At 35.6% G+C, this 5,489-nt stretch overlaps 1 long non-coding RNA gene across 1 annotated transcript in view; it reads left to right on the top strand.

The window, feature by feature from the left end:
• The window catches only part of LOC105521818, a 401,150-nt gene extending 397,275 nt beyond the window's left edge, over positions 1-3,875 (top strand). Inside the window, exon 4 of the long non-coding RNA XR_001003335.1 lies at positions 3,814-3,875. This is a non-coding gene — a long non-coding RNA (uncharacterized LOC105521818). The remainder of the gene's footprint in view (positions 1-3,813) is intronic.
• Positions 3,876-5,489: the final 1,614 nt, after the last annotated feature.

Raw genomic sequence — 5,489 nt, 5'->3', positions numbered from 1 at the left:
AATTAGCTGGATGTGATGGTGCGTGCCAGTAATCCCAGCTATTCGGGAGGCTGAGGCAGGAGAATTGCTTGAACCTGGGAGGTGGAGGTTGCAGTAAGCGGAGAGATTATGCCACTACACTCCAGCCTGGGCAACAGAGTGAGACTCTGTTTCAAAAAAAAAAAAAAAAAAAAAAAAAGAATTGAGTGTGAGCTGCTTGAAATTCCTCCCTGGCTGTATTCCTCTGTTGTATTCTGGGCTTCCTGCCATGTTCTTGGGCAGTAAGTACCTCACTTCCATTCTTCCCATTTCCAAGTCTTCTTTTGCAGACTGACGAATTGTTTGTAATTTATTATAGAGAAAGGTAGCTCTCTCACTATCCAGTGATGCTTACCAGACCATACCCAGAAGGACCTAGACTTTCTCAACTTGAGTGTCTCCTCTAGATTTATCTAGTTATTTTCCTCAACAAAAGAACTATTAATAAGTGATATATGTGTTGCTCCTCCCAAGAAGGCAAAAAGCCATCTCTTTTCATTTTTATAAAACAGCATAGCAGGATATTTTTCCCTTCTCGGCTATGTAGATATTTTTTCAACAAATATGTTTAGAATGTGTTGTCCATGTAAAGCTTTATATAGAAGAAGTCATTATTTACTTCTAGAAACTCCCATCTCAGGAAGTGAACCCCAAGAAGGTGAAGCAGATAGCTACATAAATAAGTTCTAGTGTCTTCAGGAAAGAAAGAACTTCGGATGTGCTTGTGGAAACTCTGACAATTATGTTTGAGATATCATGGAGAATGGGGCAGAGGCAAGAATAGAGAGGAGTTGATGTTAACTCGATTTTACCAGAAATTAAAGATTCTGAGAACTCCAGAACTTCAGAACAAACCAATGAGTTTGACATCAGTCTCTAACAAACTTTAGACAATTATTAAAATAAAAGTAAGCCTCTTGAAAAATGGCACTGACTATTAAGAATCAGCATGGGGTCGCTAAGAACAAAGCAGCCACAAGTAAACTAGTTTACGTTTCCTTTTCAAAAGAGAATGTAACTGGATTTTTGCAAGTATTTTAATCAAAATACTCATATGTTCCTAGAAGATAAGTTAGAGATACTTTAGAATATGGTTAGGAAGTTTCCAAAATGGTGGAATTATCTCTTTAAAAGTGATTAAGAATGAACTTTGGAGTCAGACAGCCTTAGGGGTTCAAATTGAAGCCCTGCACCTTATCAACCATGTAAATTTGTGAAAATTGCGTAAGCTTCCTGAACCATAATTCCCTCAACTATAATAAGGATTAAAAATTATCTATGTCATAAGGATACTGTGTTTCTTGTGACATAATTAACATAAAGTGCTTTTTACTCCTTATTACATAAGTGCTCAATAAAAATGATAGGGGTTGTATTTTATTCTCATTATCTAGGGTTGATTGATTGTTGCCAATCTGAAGAAAGGTCTCTGAGACATGCACTGGCACTTTTTTTTGCCAATGATTTGAAGGAAAGCATTGAAATAATATTGAAATAATGAAATATTGAAATAATGAAATAACAAAAATATTGAAATAATGATATTGTCAGGCTCCTTGCCAGGCTATGTGCTTTTTCAGGAAAGGGACCTGTCTTCTTGCCCTTGGTATGATCATTGCCTGACCCATAGTAGCCACTCAGATGTCTTTTTAAGAATGACACACAAAGAAATGTGGTAACCAAGACATTGGATAGCAAAATCAGGAATCCAAATACCTCAAATAATTAGAACAATGAACCAGTACCAGAGATAAACTCTAGAATGGATGGAACACGTTGTAAGAGGCTTGGTTAAACAGAATTTGGTATGAAAAAGATTTAGATGTTTTTAGATGTTTTAGTTTTGTAAAAATTCGAGCACTAAGAATAATATGATGCCAACCCCTCCTCAGAGTGCATTTCCTGCCTCCACAAAATTCTAAATTATTAGAAATAGAGTCCAGAATAAGGCAGGCATCAGTACCCATGTATTTTGCATAATTAGACCACATTTCAAATAATGCATTCAGTTCTGACTGCCACATTTAGGAAAGGCATGGACAAACTGGAATCTCTCCAACATGGTGATAGGCCTTAAAAGCCATATCATGTTATAATGATTAAAGGAATGTTCAGTCTGAAGAAAGAGGAGATGTAGAGAAAAATGATAGCCATTTTTCAAATAGTTGAATAACTTTCATGTGGAATAGGGATCAAATTTATCCTCAGAAGCTTTAGGAAAAGTTCATATCAAAGAACAGAAAATTCAGGAAGGTATTGGTCAAAAATAAGGAAGATCTCTATTTAAAATGAAACTAGATTGTCTTAGAGGTAGTAATGTACTATCTTCAAAGTTATTTAATTTTAATTTACTTGGCCAATGATTACTGCTCACATATATGTGCATCCCATGTATACATCCTATAGATGAAAGAAGCCTTCAAGAGTTTGCAGGTTAGTTGATTTATATAATCTATAATTTCCATATATGTAGTTATAAATGAACCTGTAAACATTTACTGAGTAAATATTTATTGAACTCATTACATGTCAGTCTTGTGCTAGATGATGGGCAAGTTGAAGCAAAGGCAATATTTTGTAAGAAATTTTTGCTTGGGAGAGATATTGGACGAAACTTTGATATTGGAGAACAAATCAATCTAAAAATAGCATGGTTTACTTGATTTAAATGTCATTAAGGAATCAAGGGTCTGAGAGAATTAAAATCCCACCTCTAGAGTACAGTACACTGACAAAATGGGTTGAAATTATAAGTCAAATGCATGTGCTTTCCATCTATTTAGCCCTATATTTTTTATACTTTGTTTTGATCATGTTATACTTGCATGACAAATAATACATATAATTTTAGCATGTTTCTAAAATCTTGTCTTGCTTCTTCAATACCTGAGTTCCATTTACATACATAACTATAAAGAGATATGTAGCCAACCGACTTTTTTTTAATACCACAAACAACAATAAAATAAATTAATTGTCTACTGCTCCTTAGGGAGCAAAAATGATTCCCTTTCCTTAAGAAGTTTTCTTAATGCTTCTCCTATTATCCTTTTCTCTTCAGAAGAAGTAAAAGGATCATAACTAACAGATGTATCTGATTTGCTATCAGAAAATTTAAAAGCAAAATGTGCAACATACAACATACACAGCGATGTTCATTTTGATTGTTTGAGAACTCTGATTTTATTTTCTCCCTCTGCCTTTTGTTTTGCAAACAGTTGCTTTAGAAAAGGTGAAAATACAGTAATTCTCTATGTTTAAATAAAGGTATATTTTTAAGACAGGAATAAAGAAAGAGCCTATTTTTGTTAAATGGTTAGATTTAATTAGAAGAGGGTGATTCTAAAAAGGAAACAAACAGAAAGCTGTAGAACAGCCCAGTCCTGCTCACTGCAGCCCAATCCTGATTCAGCAAATAGGTATTTGCCAGTAGCAATGAGCATTGTGTACTACAATGACGGTGCTGCTTAACTCGATACTGTTCCCACACCTCAGTCAGTCGGGCCCAGTGCGTGGGTAAATCATGAAGTCACTGGGTACTTGAGCAAAATATTGAAAGCAATGGAGGTTATGAGGGTTTAGAGACAGGTGGAACTGGCTACCTGATCACAGCCACGCCCAACTTTTAAAATGTACCTGGCAACAAAATTCATGCCAATATGACACCTGTCTGCTTAGGAAATTCCTGACGAAACACAGAAGGGCAGGCTTGGGATCTTAATAGCGTTGTGACTGTGATTTCCTTAGGAGCCTCTCTGGAAAAGGCTCAATACTCTTTTCTCACTTGTTTGCCAGTTGGAATTTGAAGGGAGCTTGATAACTGTGTTCTATGTGGATCCAGCATTACAACTGATAAGGTAAGGGCAATTATATCTCTTTGTTTGATCATTAAAGTCAGAGTATAAAGAAATCTCCTACTACTCCATCTTCCCTTTCAAATGTAGATTACTAGGGCAATGTCGCCAGTGTATTTCAGGATCTTGAACTTGAGGGATAGAATTGTCTAGTGCCTGCTCTAAAAAGAGATAGCCAGCCCCTGCAATAACTGTCGGCACAGTTTCTGGCTAATGAAATGCAGAGAAATGAGGAAGACAGTGAGCTGTGCTTATGTGGTAACAGGTGATTTCAGAGGAAAATGTCAAAGCAGCTCATCTCCCAAGGCCCTACATGATGATGTTTTAGTAGCCACTTTTATTCAGAGATTTAAATTTATGAAAAGAGAATCATAATGACATCTTAATTGCTCTGAAGATGTCTTTTCAAAAGAATTGTCACAGGAACAGTTCCTTCAGAGGAACAGAGAAACCAAAGGAGATGGCTTTTTGTGAAAGAGTTGAGGAAAGCCTTCTGTCCTAGAAGTTAACATTTATGGATCTCTCTGGCAAATAATAGTCTCCGTTTCAAGTCCATTGTGTTTGATGAGGATTCAAAAAGTCTTAATTGAATCTAGCAGTCATTGCTGCTTCTTTCTTTCCTAATCTCCCTGATTTTGAATTATGAGATCTTTATTTCTTAAAATAAAACATCATTTGTTAAAGCCTTTTCAAAATTAAGACTAAAACCATCACAACTAATTGTTTCTTGGCATCAAATAAACAAATTTTTAAAGTTTGATAAATTGTTTGTAAGCTCTAATCAAATGGGTGGAGTCATAAAAGAGGGGAGGGAACCCACTGAAACAATATATGTAATTTGTTTGCATTAGTATTTGAGATAATTATAAAGCAAGTGTTCAAAAGCTGTCCTTTATACCAGAAGGGGGAAAGATAGGAGAGGAAAAGCATAAGAACAGCCAGTCATTGTCAGCTGCTCTCTAAAATATTGCTGGATTCACAATTGTCGAACATTAGCATTACTAAGAATGCCGGGGACAGAGTGTCACGTTGAATGTAGAATGATGACTTCATAGGAAGGCAAAGCTGAGGATATGACCAGTTTGCAGTCACAGAAAAATCAGCTTTAATTAATTTGAGTGCCAGCTCTGTGTATAATTACACAGCATGAGAGTTTGCATGCAAATGCAGAAATGCTGATTGTTCAAATACTTGCACTTGCTCATTAATACGTTGGGACTAAGCAGGGCTGGCAAGCAGACAGGGTACGGCACACACGGTGCCTGCAGGCTAATTTGTATTATACTGTAGTTAGCAAACAGATTTCAGATGTTTCTCCTTTCTTTAAATAATAAGCACAAAAATATGTATGTCATTTTCATCGGTGACATACCTTGTTTTCTTTTTGATTAAAATAAAATGTTTTGGGTTTTTGCAAAAGTGTTGAGGGTACATTAAACATTACTAGAACACTGATTTATAACCATTTGATATCAGTAACACTGATGCCAGATCTGGGATATTTCTATTTGACATTTCATGTAATTGTCCAAACTGATCATATTTCATAATTAGTGAAACTATATTCAAACAATGTAAGTTTATGATTAAATCCCATGGATGAACAAAGGGAGAGTT

This window comes from Colobus angolensis, unplaced genomic scaffold (assembly GCF_000951035.1).
Source record: "Colobus angolensis palliatus isolate OR3802 unplaced genomic scaffold, Cang.pa_1.0 Scaffold41, whole genome shotgun sequence".
Classification (NCBI taxonomy): domain Eukaryota; kingdom Metazoa; phylum Chordata; class Mammalia; order Primates; family Cercopithecidae; genus Colobus; species Colobus angolensis.
This window is presented reverse-complemented; position numbering and strand designations above follow the sequence as displayed.